We start from the raw sequence: 14,403 nt of genomic DNA on the forward strand, positions 1-14,403 counted from the left end.
CAGGCACAACTCAGACACAAGTAGTGGTCAGGAAGGATTCTCCAGGTGACACAGGTTGACTTTTCTTTTAAAGAGCAATGAGATTTCTTCACCCTTCTGCACCATCAAAATATTTATTAGTCCTGTCTCTTAACAGTGCATATACATTGCACTTAAAAGAACTCCTCTGAAAAACAGAACAAAGATATTCCTTTCACCTTATCTATCCATCCACTGTCACCACAACATTGGACTAACAGTTGAATATATGGGCTCTTTAGCAATGCATAGAATAATTGCATATAAACTCTAGATGTTTATGAGTTATAGTTTACTGTACAGTTTGTAGATGTTTATCTCCCTCTCTAATGTCCAGGCTTCTCTCTCTTTTACCTGTGTAAATCTTACTTGCCCCATCCCTTCACTGTCCTTTGCCTTCTGGTGTACTTCCCTATACACATGATCACAATTTATTTGTTTAATTTTTTTGAAGGGAGGGGTCATGCTTCAGGGACTATTCCTGGCTCTGTGCTCAGAAATTACCCTTGGGATGCTAGAGGCACCATACACAATTCCAGGGATTTGACCCAAGGTCAGTCACATGCAAGGCAAGTGCCTTACACCTTCTACTATCTCTCCAGATTATAGTTTAAAGCAGATCTAAATCCTGGTTGTTTTCTATGCTATACACCATTAGTTTTCCTTCCAGTCACCAAATAGTGTACTTATAAGATTTATTTATACATTCATTTATTCATTTGATTATTTTGGCATCTCTCAAGGAATTCTCAGGTCTAGGGGCCCTCTGGGCAAGTCTTGGTCTATTGGACTGGGGAATTCAATGCCAGGGCCTAAGGATGCAGTACTGTTTAGGCTCTTGGTGCTGGGGATTTCCACGATCCCCTTCAAGATAGTGGAGGGCCTCTAAGGCCCCAGAGGAACTCAGGGATCTTCAGGGCTGCACCCAGTTATACTCAATAGACCATGTGATGCTAGGGATGGAAACAGGGTCAGTCACATGTAAGCCATCTGCATTGATCCCTCCCAATCTCTCCAGCCCCTGCTTCTGTTTTAGTTTTATCAGCCCACCATTAGAGCATGTGATACTAATCTTGTCTGCCCTATTGACTTCTAGTTTCCTAACCTAACTGAATGTCCATCTCATGTCAAATGTTCAGTTAGTATTTGTTGTATGAGTGAAAACTCTCTTATGGTAAATTTTATACTGTGTTTCTGTTCTGATGAAGCAGCATGGCTTTTATAACCCTGGTAGTTCAGGAGGATAACAAGATTCACTGATGCTGCTCCTAGGACTCCATCCCAGGATTTATCAATGAGTCACTCTGAAAATGTCCCAATATTTTCCCTTTACTCTGATGAAGTCATAAAGTGGGAAAGATGAGGGTTAAGGGATTAGCATTTGGGTAATGAAATTATATCATCATCATCATCATCATCATCATCATCATCATCATCATCATCATCATCATCATCATCATCCGTTGATCGTTGGATTTCTCGAGTGGTCTCAGTAATGTCTCCATACGTCCTAACTCTGAGATTTTAGAAGCCTCTATTTACTCATCCTTCCCAATGAGGGAGGCTCTTTCAGGGTCAGGGGAATGACACCCAGCATTGTTACTGATTTGGGCATAAGAATACACCATAGGGAGTTTGCGAGGCTCTTCCATGTGGTCAGGAAACTCTCAGTAGCTTGCCAGGTTCTCCCAGAGGGAGAAGTAGGCTATAAGATATTGTGCGGCCGCAAAGCGCTTCTGGGAGCTTAGTTTTAAGTCTCTGGATGCTGGCCGTTGATGGGATTACATGGCACCAGGGGCAGTCCCTGGGTGTGACCGCCTAGCTACTGGCAAATAGGAAATCTGGGTGGACAAGGCCCAGTCCTGATCTATATAATGAAATTATATGTATAAATATATAATTTATATAAAATATATAATTATATAATTTATACATATATGAATGAAAATGTGTGTGTGTATATATATATATATATATATGGGATTGGAGCGATAGCACAGCGAGTAGGGCATTTGCCTTGCATGCGGCCGACCTGGGTTTGATTCCTCCGTCCCTCTTGGAGAGCCTGGCAAGCTACCCGTGGCGTATTCGGTATGCCAAAAACAGTAACAACAAGTCTCAAGTCTCACAATGGAGACGTTGCTGGTGCCCGCTCAAGCAAATCGATGAACAACAGGATGACAGTGCTACAGTGCTACAAACACACACACACGTGTGTGTATATATATATATATATATATATATATATATATACACACACACACACACACATGTATAGTCACACCCAGTCACAAGTATTGCCTCACCTGGGACTATGTTTTTTTTTCCAGATTCTGACTATTGTAAACAGTGCTGCGATGAACATATAAGGGCAGATGTCATTTCGACTATACTTTTTTGCTTCTCTGGGGTATATTCCCAGAAGTGGTATTGCTGGGTCAAATGGGAGCTCAATTTCTAATTTTCTGAGAAGCGTCCATATTGTTTTCCAGAAGGGATGAACCAGTTGGCATTCCCACCAGCGGTGTAGAAGGATTCCTTTCTCCCCACATCCTCTCCAACAGCGGTTGCTTTCATTCTTTTGGATGTTTTCCAGTCTCTGTGGTGTGAGGTGGTATCTCATGGTTGTTTTGATCTGCATCTCCCTGATGATTAGTGATGTAGAGCACTTTTTCATGTGCCTTTTGGCCATTCGTATCTCTTCCTTGGGAAAGTTTCTGTTCATTTCTTCGCCCCATTTTCTGATGGGGTTGGATGTTTTCTTCTTGTAGGATTTTTTTTAATTTAATTTTTTAAAGTTTATTTTTGGTTTTGGGTTCACACCAGGTAATGCTCAGGGTCAATACTGACTCCTGGCTCTGTACTCAGGGATCACTTCTGGCAGGCTTAGAGGGACCATATGGAACACTGCAGATTAAACTGGATCAGCAGCATGCAAAGCAAGCGTGCTACCCAATGGACTTACAAGCAGCCCCTAAAATTCTATTTTTATTGAAGACATTGTGATATACAAAGTTATTCATTATACAGTTGTTTCAGGCATTTAGTGTTTCAACACCAGTAGTGTGACCTTTCCTCTCCCAGTGTTCCTGTTTTCCCTCCCATCTCCAATCTGCCTTCTTAGGCACATAAAAAATTTACTTGATATTACTTGGTTTTTTGTTTTTGTTTTTTAATTTTTTTTTATTAGTGAAGCACTGTGAGGTACAGTTACAGACTTACAAACTCTCATGCTTGCATTTCAGTCATACAATGGTTGAGTGTCCATCCCTCCACCAGTGCCCATTTTCCACCACCAATGGTCCCAGCACTCCTCCCATCACACTCACCCCATCCTCCTCCTACCCACCCCACCTCTGTGGCAGGGTGTTGTGGTTTGCAGTAGAAGTATTAAGTGGACATTTTGTTCAGCCTATAGTCTACTTTCAGCCTACATCTCCCACCACAAACAGGCCCTCCTAGCACCTTTTAATGGTAGTTCCTTCTCTATCTGAGCTGCCTTTTCCCCCAGCATGCGAGGCCAACTTCTAAACTGTGGAGTAATTCTCCCGGTACTTATCTCTGCTGTTCTAGGGTGTTAGTCTCCCATTCTGTTACTTTATATTCCACAAATGAGAGCAATCTTTCTATGTCTACTCCTCTCTTTTTGACTCATTTCACTTAATATGATACTTTCCATGTTGATCCACCTATAGGCAAATTTCATGACTTCATCTATTCTAACAGCTGCATAGTATTCCATTGTGTAGATGTACCAAAGTTTCTTTAACCAGTCATCTGTTCTCAGGCACTCAGGTTTTTTCTAGATTCTGGCTATTATAAACAGTGCTGCAATGAAAAAAATATAATTGCAGGTGTCATTCCTACTCTACTTCTTTGCATCTATGAGATATATTCCCAGAAGTGGTATTGCTGGGTCAAATGGGAGCTCAATTTCTAAGTTTTTGAGAAGCCTTCATACTGTTTTCCAAAAGGACTGAACCAGTCAACATTCCCACCAGCAGTGAAGGAGAGTCCTTTTCTCCCACATCCGCGCCAACACTGGTTGCTTTTGTTCTTTTGGATGGGGGCCAGTCTTTGTGGTATAAGATGATATCTCATAGTTGTTTTGATCTGCAGCTCCCTGATGATTAGTGATGAAGAGCATTTTTTATGTCCCTTTTGGCTATTCATATTTCTTCCTTGATAAAGTTTCTGTTCATTTCATCACCCCATTTTCTGATGGGGTTGGATGTTTTCTTCTTGTGGAGTTCAACCACTTCCTTGTAAATCTTGATATCAATCCCTTATCAGATGGGTATTGGGTGAATATCCTTTCTCATTCTGTAAACTGTTTTTGTATTCTGGTCACTGTATCTTTTGAGGTACAGAAACTTCACAGTTTAAGGTAGTCGCATTTGTTTACCTCTGTTTCCACTTGCTTGGCCAGTGGTGTGTCGCCTTTAAGGATACCTTTAGCTTCAGTGTCGTGGAGGGTTTTGACAGCCTTGTCTTCAATGTACCTGATGGGTTCTGGTCTGATGTTGAGATCTTTAATCCATTTTCATCCGACTTTTGTGCATGGTGTTAGGTAGAGGTCTGACCCATTTTTTTGCATGTAGCTGTCCACTTTTGCCAGCACCATTTATTGTAGAGGCCTTCCTCGCTCCACTTCACATTTCTTGCTCCCTTATCAAAGATTAGATGATCGTATATTTGAGTGTGTGTGTCAGGATATTCGAACCTGTTCCATTGGTCTTGGCTCTGCCTTTGTTCTAGTACCATGCTGTTTTAATTATTACCACTTTGTAGTAGAGTTTGAGGGCTGGAGTGATAGCACAGAGGTAGGGTGTTTGCCTTTCACGCGGCCAACCCTTGTTCGATTCCTCCGCCCCTCTCGGAGAGCCCAGCATGCTACCGAGAGTATCACACCTGAACTGCAGAGCCTGGCAAGCTACCCATGGCATATTGGATATGCCAAAAACAATAACATTAAAATCTCTCAATGAGAGACGTTACTGGTGCCCGCTCGAACAAATCGATGTGCAACGGGATGACAGTAGAGTTTGAGGTTGGGGAAGGTGATGCCTTCCATATTTTTTCCCCAAGAATTGCTTTAGCTATTCATGGGGGCTTATTGTTCTGTATGATTTTCAGGAGTATTTGCTCCCTTTCTTTGGAGAATGTCATGGGTATCCCTATAGGAATCGCATTGAATTTGTACAATGCTCTGGGGAGTATTGCCATTTTGACGATGTTAATTCTCCCAATCTATGAACAGGTGATATCTTTCCATTTCCTTGTGTCTTCTTTTTTTTCCTTTTTTTTTTTTTGCTTTTATTTTGGGTACACCTGGTAAAGCTCAGGGGTTCCTCCTGGCTCTGCACTCAGGAATTACCTCTGGCAATGCTCAGGGGACCATATGGGATGCTGGGAATTGAACCTGGGTAGGCTGCGTGCAAGGCAAACACCCTACCCAATGGACTATCACCCCAGCCCCAACTTCTTGAAGTAGCTTTTGTAGTTTTGTAGTTTTGTAGTTTTCTTTGTACCGGTCCTTTACCTCTTTAGTTAAGCTGATTCCGAGGTATTTGATTTTCTGAGGCATAATTGTGAAGGGGATTGCTTTTTCCATGTCACTTTCTTCTCTCTGATTATTTGCTTATAGGAAAGGAATGGACTTTGGGGTATTGATTTTATAGCCTGCAAATTTACTATACAAGTCTATTGTTTCTAGGAGTTTCTTGATAAAGGTCTTAGCATTCTCACTTGATATTACTTGTTTCAATAACAAATAGAGCAATAAGAAAATAATTCAGTAAGACCCAATTTGTGATTGCTATATTATTTTAATCTATATAAATAAGGAATTAAATGACTTAGTACAATATAATAAAATACTTATTTTAATTTACATAAGTAATTTTTCAACTATGGAATCTAAAGTATATTGCATTAAATTTTATTTTAGATTTGGATCTCATTATGGTAATAATCATGACTTACCTATCATTAATAAAACTTTTAAAATATTCTGTATTAATATATTGTGGGGTTTATATGAAATAGGTAAGGCCTACTTATGTGAACTTTTTCCCTATACTTTACATAAACACTGTGGTTTGCACACATGTTCATGATGGTTTGCTATAGTCATTCAATATCCCAACACCAAACTCACTACCATTATCATTTTTCCTCCATCATTGTTTCCAATTTTCCCAACCATCCCTCAAGCCTAATCCCATAGCAGGCCTACAATAATTTATATTTCTTGTTATCAATAAATTGCTAATAGAAGATCAAAAATATTGCCTTAGAAGAAAATTAGTGTAAATTGTTTTATCTCACAATGGAGACATTAAGTCCTTGTATGAGAGATTACTAAGATGTTGTTAGAGGTTAAGCCTTCTGTTTTACTCTGGTTAGTTGAGATTGGTTGCCTTCTATGTTACGTCCCATCCCATCTGAAGTGCTACTACTGAATTCCAGTGTTGTAGAGTTTGAAGATGTTGCACTACTATGAAGGCAGCCACGTGCTACAGGAAGTCCAGAATTGCTAACTGAGTGGTACAGCTGGTGTTATGGGGTGAGGAGCACTACCCAGACCCTGCACACTGAAGTTGGACAGTTATTCAAAGATGTGTTCAGGAATAATCAAGAAGAGATTCCCACTCAAACCCTCTTACTCAAGTATTTTGTTGGAGAAAAGTTATCTAGGATGGTGGGGCAAAGACAGGGGAGGGGAAACAACAAAACTCATGCTCATACCACAGCTATCATCATTGGGGTATCAGGTACTTGTGTAATGGTTTTCTACCAGATACTATACTCAGTGAAGTTCCTAGACTTTTTCTCCTGGAACCTGACCATTACAGTCTGATTTAGGAATGAAATGCGTTAGGGATCAAAGTCAGGTTAGTGTTTCAAATGAAATGCTAGAATGAAAGGTAATTTTCAGCCCAGGGCCTCTGTCAATTCTGAAAGTCAAGATGCCTTAGGCTGGGCTGGAGCCTAAGGCATTGTGATGATAATACATCTTGTAATAATATTGTGGATAGAACACTTGCCTTGCAAGGGTCAACCCAGGTAATATTCTCTGCACCCCCATATGGTCCCTTGAGTTTGCTAGGAGTGATCCCAAGTATAGAACTAGGAGTAAGCTCTGATCATTATCGGGTGTGCCCACCCATCCCCAAAATGGAGACTTTAAGCTAGAATTGGAAAACTTTTAGCATTGCTAACCTGATACACCTGTTCAAATTCCTCACCAGATACATGGATCTGCCCCTAACACACCTAGGTCCAGAATAGAAACCAATTGTTTTGTAGAAACTAATTCTAGACTTTCCATCAATGTGTGCAAAGTCTGTTCCATAACTGATTCAGAAGGTGCCTTAGAGAGAGATCCTTTATTATCATTTCTTCATTTTCCTACACTGTTCCTTTAAGAAGAAAAGGAAATAGATGAGCCCTCTGTCTGTAGAAGTACACCTAGCAGCAGCTCCTTACCACAACTACCATCTTCCCAGCAGAGAAACAGTCCAGCAGTACATCTCCAAAGGAACATGATACCACTGAACCTTCTCAGGTAGACTTGTCTGCACCAAGAATTCTGGGGTCTTCTCTGAATGTAAGTGGGAAAATTCCCCTTTCTGCTTAAAGGCACAGCAGCCAACAGCCAAATCCAACACCATTCAACAGAGGAACAGCCCAGCTCCACAACTGAACCTCATCAAACTGCAAAACCACCAAGCTGTTTCAGATCTGTACCTCCTGGATCACACCACATGACACCTCTAAATTTCACAGTACTGTCAGCCCTGTAGGGTCACAGTAAATCTAACAGGAAAGTTACATAGAAGACCACCAAGCTCAGTGAACCTAAACAATAATACAGAAGACTCAACTAGCATCATTGGAAAATTGCAGTGCTATAATTTAAAAAAAATTAAGGAAGATGCCCTGGTCGCACTTTCTTTCAGAAAGTTTTGTTTTGTTTTGCTAAATGCAAAAACACTGCATTTTTTAAAGCTCTGTATAGACGAGGTAGGTTTTTGCATCTGCCACATTCCTAGAGGGGCACCTGCCAACTGGGGTTTCAGGAAGTCTTTTTTTTAATCTTTTAGAACCTGAGCCAGGATGTAAACTGCACCTCAGGCTTGGAGAACTTTGAAGCATCTTAACATAAAGTAGGTGGCTGAAATGCACTCACCTGGCATAATCTTCACTTCCTGAATGCAGACCTGGCTTCAAGCTCTAACTAAGCTCTCTGGAAGCCCAATACATAGCATCCAGCATGGGAAGCTTTAGGCCATAAAAACTGTTGAATTCATGAACCCCAAGCAAAACTCCAAAGGTGACAGACTCAACTCCATCCGAGTATTTTCTGAAATTCTGTAAAACCTCCAACATGAGCTTTGGATTCTATTTCTTTGCTATGGCCTTGCCCAGGGAAACTATGGGAATCACCTGTTCCCAAGATTGAGGAACCCCCATTTACAGAGGCTCACTTCTGACCAAAGCAAATTTGTTCAGGTTTTTAAAAAAAAGAAGTCAGTGCACTCATTTGTGGAATATAAAAAAACATTGTGTGAGACTAACACACAAGAACAGTAGAAACAAGGACTAGGAGGATTGGTCCAGGGTTGGAGACCTGCCTTATGGCTGGGGCAGAGGACAGCTGGAATAGAGAAGGGACCACTATGACAATGATGGTTGGAAGGAACCACTCTGGATGGGAGATGGATGTTCTGAAAGTGTTGGTAAAGGACCAAACATGATGGCCTCTCAGTATTTCTAACCATAATACCCAGAAGGGGAGGGAGGCAGGGAGAAAGAGAAATAGAAAGAGAGAGAGAGAGAGAGAGAGAGAGAGAGAGAGAGAGAGAGAGAACAGTAGAAAAGTATGTTTTTGAGGTGGGGAATGCAAGGGGGATACATGAGATATTGGTGGTGGGAAATGCACACTGATGGAGGGATGGGTGTTGGGACATTGTATGACTAAAACCTGATTCTGAAAGCTTTGTAACTATCTCATGGTGATGCAATGAAAAAATAAATCACTTGTATCACTTGTACCACTTGTAGCCTTGTTGATCTTCGATTTGCTCGAGCAGGCGCCAGTAATGTCTCCATTTGTCCCTGTCTCGAGCTAGTTCAGCCCAATGATACCTGCTCACACCAGGAACAGGAAGAACCTCAAATCATTCATTCAGAGATTTGACGAAGAAATCTGACCATCTAGTTGGTGGGCAGCCTCGAGGTCTTCTGACATCCCGTGGAATCCAGTCGGTAACAGCTCTTGTCCAGCGGTCATCTCTGAATCGCATTACATAACTGGCCCATCTGATTTTTGATGCCTTGGCAAACGAGACAGCATCCCTGATTTTTGACTGCCGATGGAAGTCAGAACTCCGGATTCCTTCTCTCACTTGAGTGAGACATGATATTCCCAGCATAGCTCTTTCAATTCCTCTCTGGGATACCCTAATAGCATTCTCATCCTGTTTGCGTAGGGCCCAGGTTTCTGAGGCATATGTTATTGCAGGAAGAACCGTGGAATGGAAGAGATGTGCCTGGAGTCGGAGGTTCTTCATTCTCTTAACCACCTCTTTGATGCTATTGAATGCATTCCACGCTGCTCTCTTCCTCCTGTGCAGTTCTGGCACCAAGTCGTTCCTCATGTTGATTTCTCAACCCAGGTACACATAGCTGCTGCATTCAGAGATGTCCGTTCCATTGAGAGCAAATGGAGCTTCAGGGACCAGTTCGTTTTTCATGAACATTGTCTTGTTGAGATTCAGCTGCAATCTGACCTTTCCACACTCGTGGTCGAAGTCAAAGAAAGACTAAAATGATTGTCTGTACTTTCAACGCACGGACACTGGCATCAGAAGCATCCATCGAAGACCTGATGGTGCAAGTGCAGAAGATCAAGTATGACATCATTGGTCTGACCGAAACGAGGAGACATTAATCACATCACACCATTTTCAACACTGGAGAAGAATTGTTCCTTGGAACATGCCACAACAGAGGCATTGATGGCATTGGTGTCCTTGTCAACACAAACTTGGCCATGAGCATCAATTCATTTGAATGCCTAACAACTCGAATTGGACGATTATGCTTGAATAGATGTGGCTCACTGCCTGCAGTTTCTATCTTCATCGTCTACGCACCAACTTCCAACTATGATGAAGAAGAAATTGAGAGGTTCTACATAGAACTGGAGAAGTTCTATAAAGAAGACCACACATTCTACAAGATCATTGTTGGTGATTTTAATGCCAAGATAGGTCCGAGAAGGTCTCCCGAAGAACTCCACATTGGGACACATGGCCTAGAATGGAATGATCAGAGTGAGAGACTGTCTGAATTCATCATGTCAACCAAGACCATCCATGGTAACTCACAGTTCCAGAAGGCCGAATCTAAACGCTGGACATGGGAGTCTTCTGGTGGACAGTTTCACAATGAAATTGACCACATCATATTCAATCAAAGGTTTTGCCTGACCGATGTCGCTGTTGTCCCAAAATTCCAAACTGGATCGGACCACCGTCTCCTTCGTGCGACATTCCACTTCACAGAGCAAAGAGAAAAGTCTGCAAAATTTAAGTCTAAGAGGACAACTCCCAGAATGACCACCAACTGGGAGCTCTTTGGCACTATTGCAGCAATGTGGGAAGATGCCGTCCTTGACAACATCGACGAGGAATACGATCAACTGGTTCAGCACCTCCATGTCTGTGTGAAGAATGCCGAGAGTGAGAAAGCCACAAACAGACACCTGTCTTCAGAAACTCTCGAGCTCATTCGTCAACGTGGTTTGGCGTGAGCCTCAGGCAACCACAAGCTAACGTCCGAGCTCACAAAGTTGTGCAGAGATGCGCTAAAGGAAGACCTCAAAGAGAGAAGAGCAGTAGTGTTGGCCAGTGCAGCAGAAGCAGGGAAAAGTATTCACAATGCTTGCCTTTCCTTTGCCAACTACAAAACCAAGATGACTGCCCTCCGATGTCCTGATGGATTTATCACATCTTCCAGAAAGGCAATGGAGAAAATTATTCTCGACTTCTACTCGGATCTCTTTGACAGCCATGTCCACCTGCCCACATACCAAATTCCGCAGGATGGATATGTCATTCCCAATGTACTCCCTTCTGAAATCCGACACTCCATTTCGCTGGTAAAGACGCGAACAGCACCTGGTCCGGACAAGGTCAGACCCGAACACCTGAAGAATCTGCCGCCAGTACTCATCAATACACTGGCCTGACTCTTCACACACTACCTGTCTGAATGCAAGGTTCTGTCCCAGTGGAAAACCAGTAAGACCGTTCTGTTGTACAAGAAGGGAGACTTCCACGACATCAGCAACTATCGCCCAATCTGCCTGCTGTCTGTCATCTACAAGTTGTTCACTTGTGTCATCCTGAATAGAATAGGCAGAACACTAGACGAAGGACAATCATGCGAGCAAGCCGGGTTCCGAAGGGGATTCAGCACGATAGACCATATCCACACAGTCACGAAACTCATTGAAGTTTTGCGAGAGTTCAGGATGCTGCTATGTCTAACATTAATCGACTTAAAGAAGGCCTTCGATTCTGTTGAGACTGAGGTGGTCATCGAAGCCCTGGCCAAACAGGGCATTCCAACTCAGTTATATTGAAATCCTCCGCGAGCTGTATTGTGGATTCACCAGCAGGATTTCACCATTCTACAAGGAAGTGATCATTGATGTAAAGAGAGGGGTGCGGCAGGGTGATACCATTTCACCAAAACTCTTCAGTGCCACCCTTGTGAACATCATGCGATGACTGGAATAGGAAGGAATGGGAGTGAAGATAGACGGTCGGCAATTACACCACCTCTGCTTCGCTGATGACATCATTCTCATAACAGCAAACATTAGCCAAAAGCACAAATGCTGACTGACTTCGACCACGAGTGTGGAAAGGTTGGATTGCAGCTGAATCTCAACAAGACGATGAAAAAATAAATAAATTTTAAATATTTTTTAAAAAATTCATTTGTATCACTTGTCATCCAGTTGCTCATTGATTTGCTCGAGCGGGCACCAGTAATGTCCCCATTTGTACCTGTTGTGTGCTAGTGTAGCCCAATGGTGTCTGCTTGCTTCAGGAACACGAAGAGCCTCAAACCATTTGTTCAGGGTCTTGACAAAGAAGTATGACCATCTCATAGGTGGATGGCCAGGCATTCTTTTGATGTCCCATGGAATCCAGTCAGTAACAGCAGTCAGTCCAGCAGTCATCTTCAAATTGCATTACGTGTCCGGCCCATCTGAATTTCGATGCCTTGGCAATCAGCTTCCCTGATTCTCAATCGTCTATGGAGGTCGGAACTCCAGATTCCTTCTCTCATTTGAATGAAATGTGATATTCCAAGCACAGCTCTTTCGATTTCTCTTTGGCAGATCCGAATAGTGTTCTTATCCTGCTTTCATAGGGCCCAGGGCTCTGAGGCATATGTTAGTGCAGAAAGAACTGTGGAGTCAAAAAAATGTGCAAAGTCCAGCCAATGGATTTATTGACTTACTTATCAACCTTAGCTGTTGCTTCCCAGCTCCCTTAGAGAGCCTCAGGCAGTAACAAGAGAAGTAAACATCTTTTCACATTCAAAGTCAAGTCAACCAAGTAGGGGCTCTCCTTGGGAGGGCTGAAGGCCACCCTCTCTTGGTTATCAACACTAAGTTTTGCAGGCTTTCAATTGGATAAAACCAAGCCCATAAACTCAAGTTAGAAGGTAAGAGGCATAACGGGTCAATATTATTTTGGAGTGAAAAGATCAGTTGCTGTTTAAGAAATTAGTAAACTGAGAAATTTCTTCTCTGTTTGTTAAAGGGGTTACTGTGAAATTAAATTAAGTTTACTAGGTGTCCCACAGGTCAGAAATGCTTTGCAAGTACTCTTCTCCAACAAATTAATTATTGTCTGATAACAGAAGATGGGATAAAAGGCTAGCTATCTCTTTGCTGTTTTGCACGTAGAGAATAATTTCTGCATCCCCTCCCAAATCATTCTGAAGCTGAAGCTGATTGAATTAGAATAACAAGGACAAAGAATGACCATAATCTAACCAGTGCTTGACTCTAGGATCCCAGTTAACTCTATGTCTTAATGGAGCATCAAGCAGTTGATAAATGTCGACTAAATGCGCTGATGAAATACAGATCAAAACCAGGATCCAACATCTCTGGAAGGCAGTGAGGGAATTCTATAAAACCTAAGCATAAGGCTATTCTAGGAACAATTTAGTCTCAATTCCTGTAGTGGATACAGGAGGATGAAGGACCATTTCTATAGCATTATTCTGAAGATTGTCATTTTAGTTTGGCAGATATGGTGTAGATGCCATAGGATAAAACCGGGTAAGCCTGTATGTTCTAGACCCAATTCCCACCTCCAGCCCTTCTCACTTCAGAGGAGAAAAAAAGAAACATACATTTGAGAAATATTCAGAGCAAGAGCATAGCACATCTGTGTAGAAATTTCTGGGGGAAAAAACTAATACGAACTTGAAAGCGATGTTTCATAACCTAAGCATCTGATTAAAGCAGTGCTTAGAGGGGAATTATTAGGGACAATGTGTTTAGCATTAATAACTTCTATAATAATCAAAATAATGCACTAATTATGCAATTCAAGAAATTTGAGAGGGAACACAAAGTTATTGTAGAAAGTAAAAAGAAAGAAAAAGCAATAGTTGAGAATTGAAATGAGCACATTAAAGGAACAGATACTTGGCAGAAAATTCTCTTTTTTGGAGCAAGAACCCTTCCAAATGATGTTCAGGAGGCCGAGGGGCCCCACCAGCAATTCTAGGTCAGTGGAGATTCTGTTGAGAGCTAGGAGCCAGACCAGTTGATGTGGGCCTTGTAGCACCCAGGATTATTCACACTACTCTTGTGATATTGGGGGCCTCCGGGGCTGTACCCAGCAATGTCTGGGAGACTATATGATGCTAGAAATGGAATCTGCCCCAATTGCCATACTATCTCTTGGCCCTTCCTTTTTTAAATTTTATTTTATTTTTATGTTCACAATATTTTATTACATTTAATATTCGAACACAAATCCTACCACCATTGCACCTTCCCACCACCATATTTTGGATGTTTACATCCCAAACCCCAACCCTGCCCCCTAAGCAGAACTGAAATAATTTATTTTGTATTGCCTGTTATAAACAATCCACTAAAAATGATTCAAAAAAAGATTCTTAGAGGAAAGTGTGTGAAGATTGTTGTATTTCACCCAGGAGCCATTAAGCTCTTCTATAATAGATTAATAACATGTTGTTAAAGGTTGAGCCTTGTGTGCTTGAAAATGGGGCAAAGAAATGGACAGAAACTTTTCTAAGAAAGAGATATGAATG

The 14,403-nt window shown here is 41.8% G+C and overlaps 1 pseudogene; it reads left to right on the forward strand.

Annotated features, from left to right (window-relative positions):
- The first annotated feature begins 9,853 nt into the window (after positions 1 to 9,853).
- LOC129402290 (uncharacterized) lies at positions 9,854 to 11,674 on the forward strand (annotated as a pseudogene).
- The last annotated feature ends 2,729 nt before the right edge of the window (positions 11,675 to 14,403 follow it).

This window comes from Sorex araneus, chromosome 1, assembly GCF_027595985.1.
Source record: "Sorex araneus isolate mSorAra2 chromosome 1, mSorAra2.pri, whole genome shotgun sequence".
In the NCBI taxonomy this organism is placed as follows: Eukaryota; Metazoa; Chordata; class Mammalia; order Eulipotyphla; family Soricidae; genus Sorex; species Sorex araneus.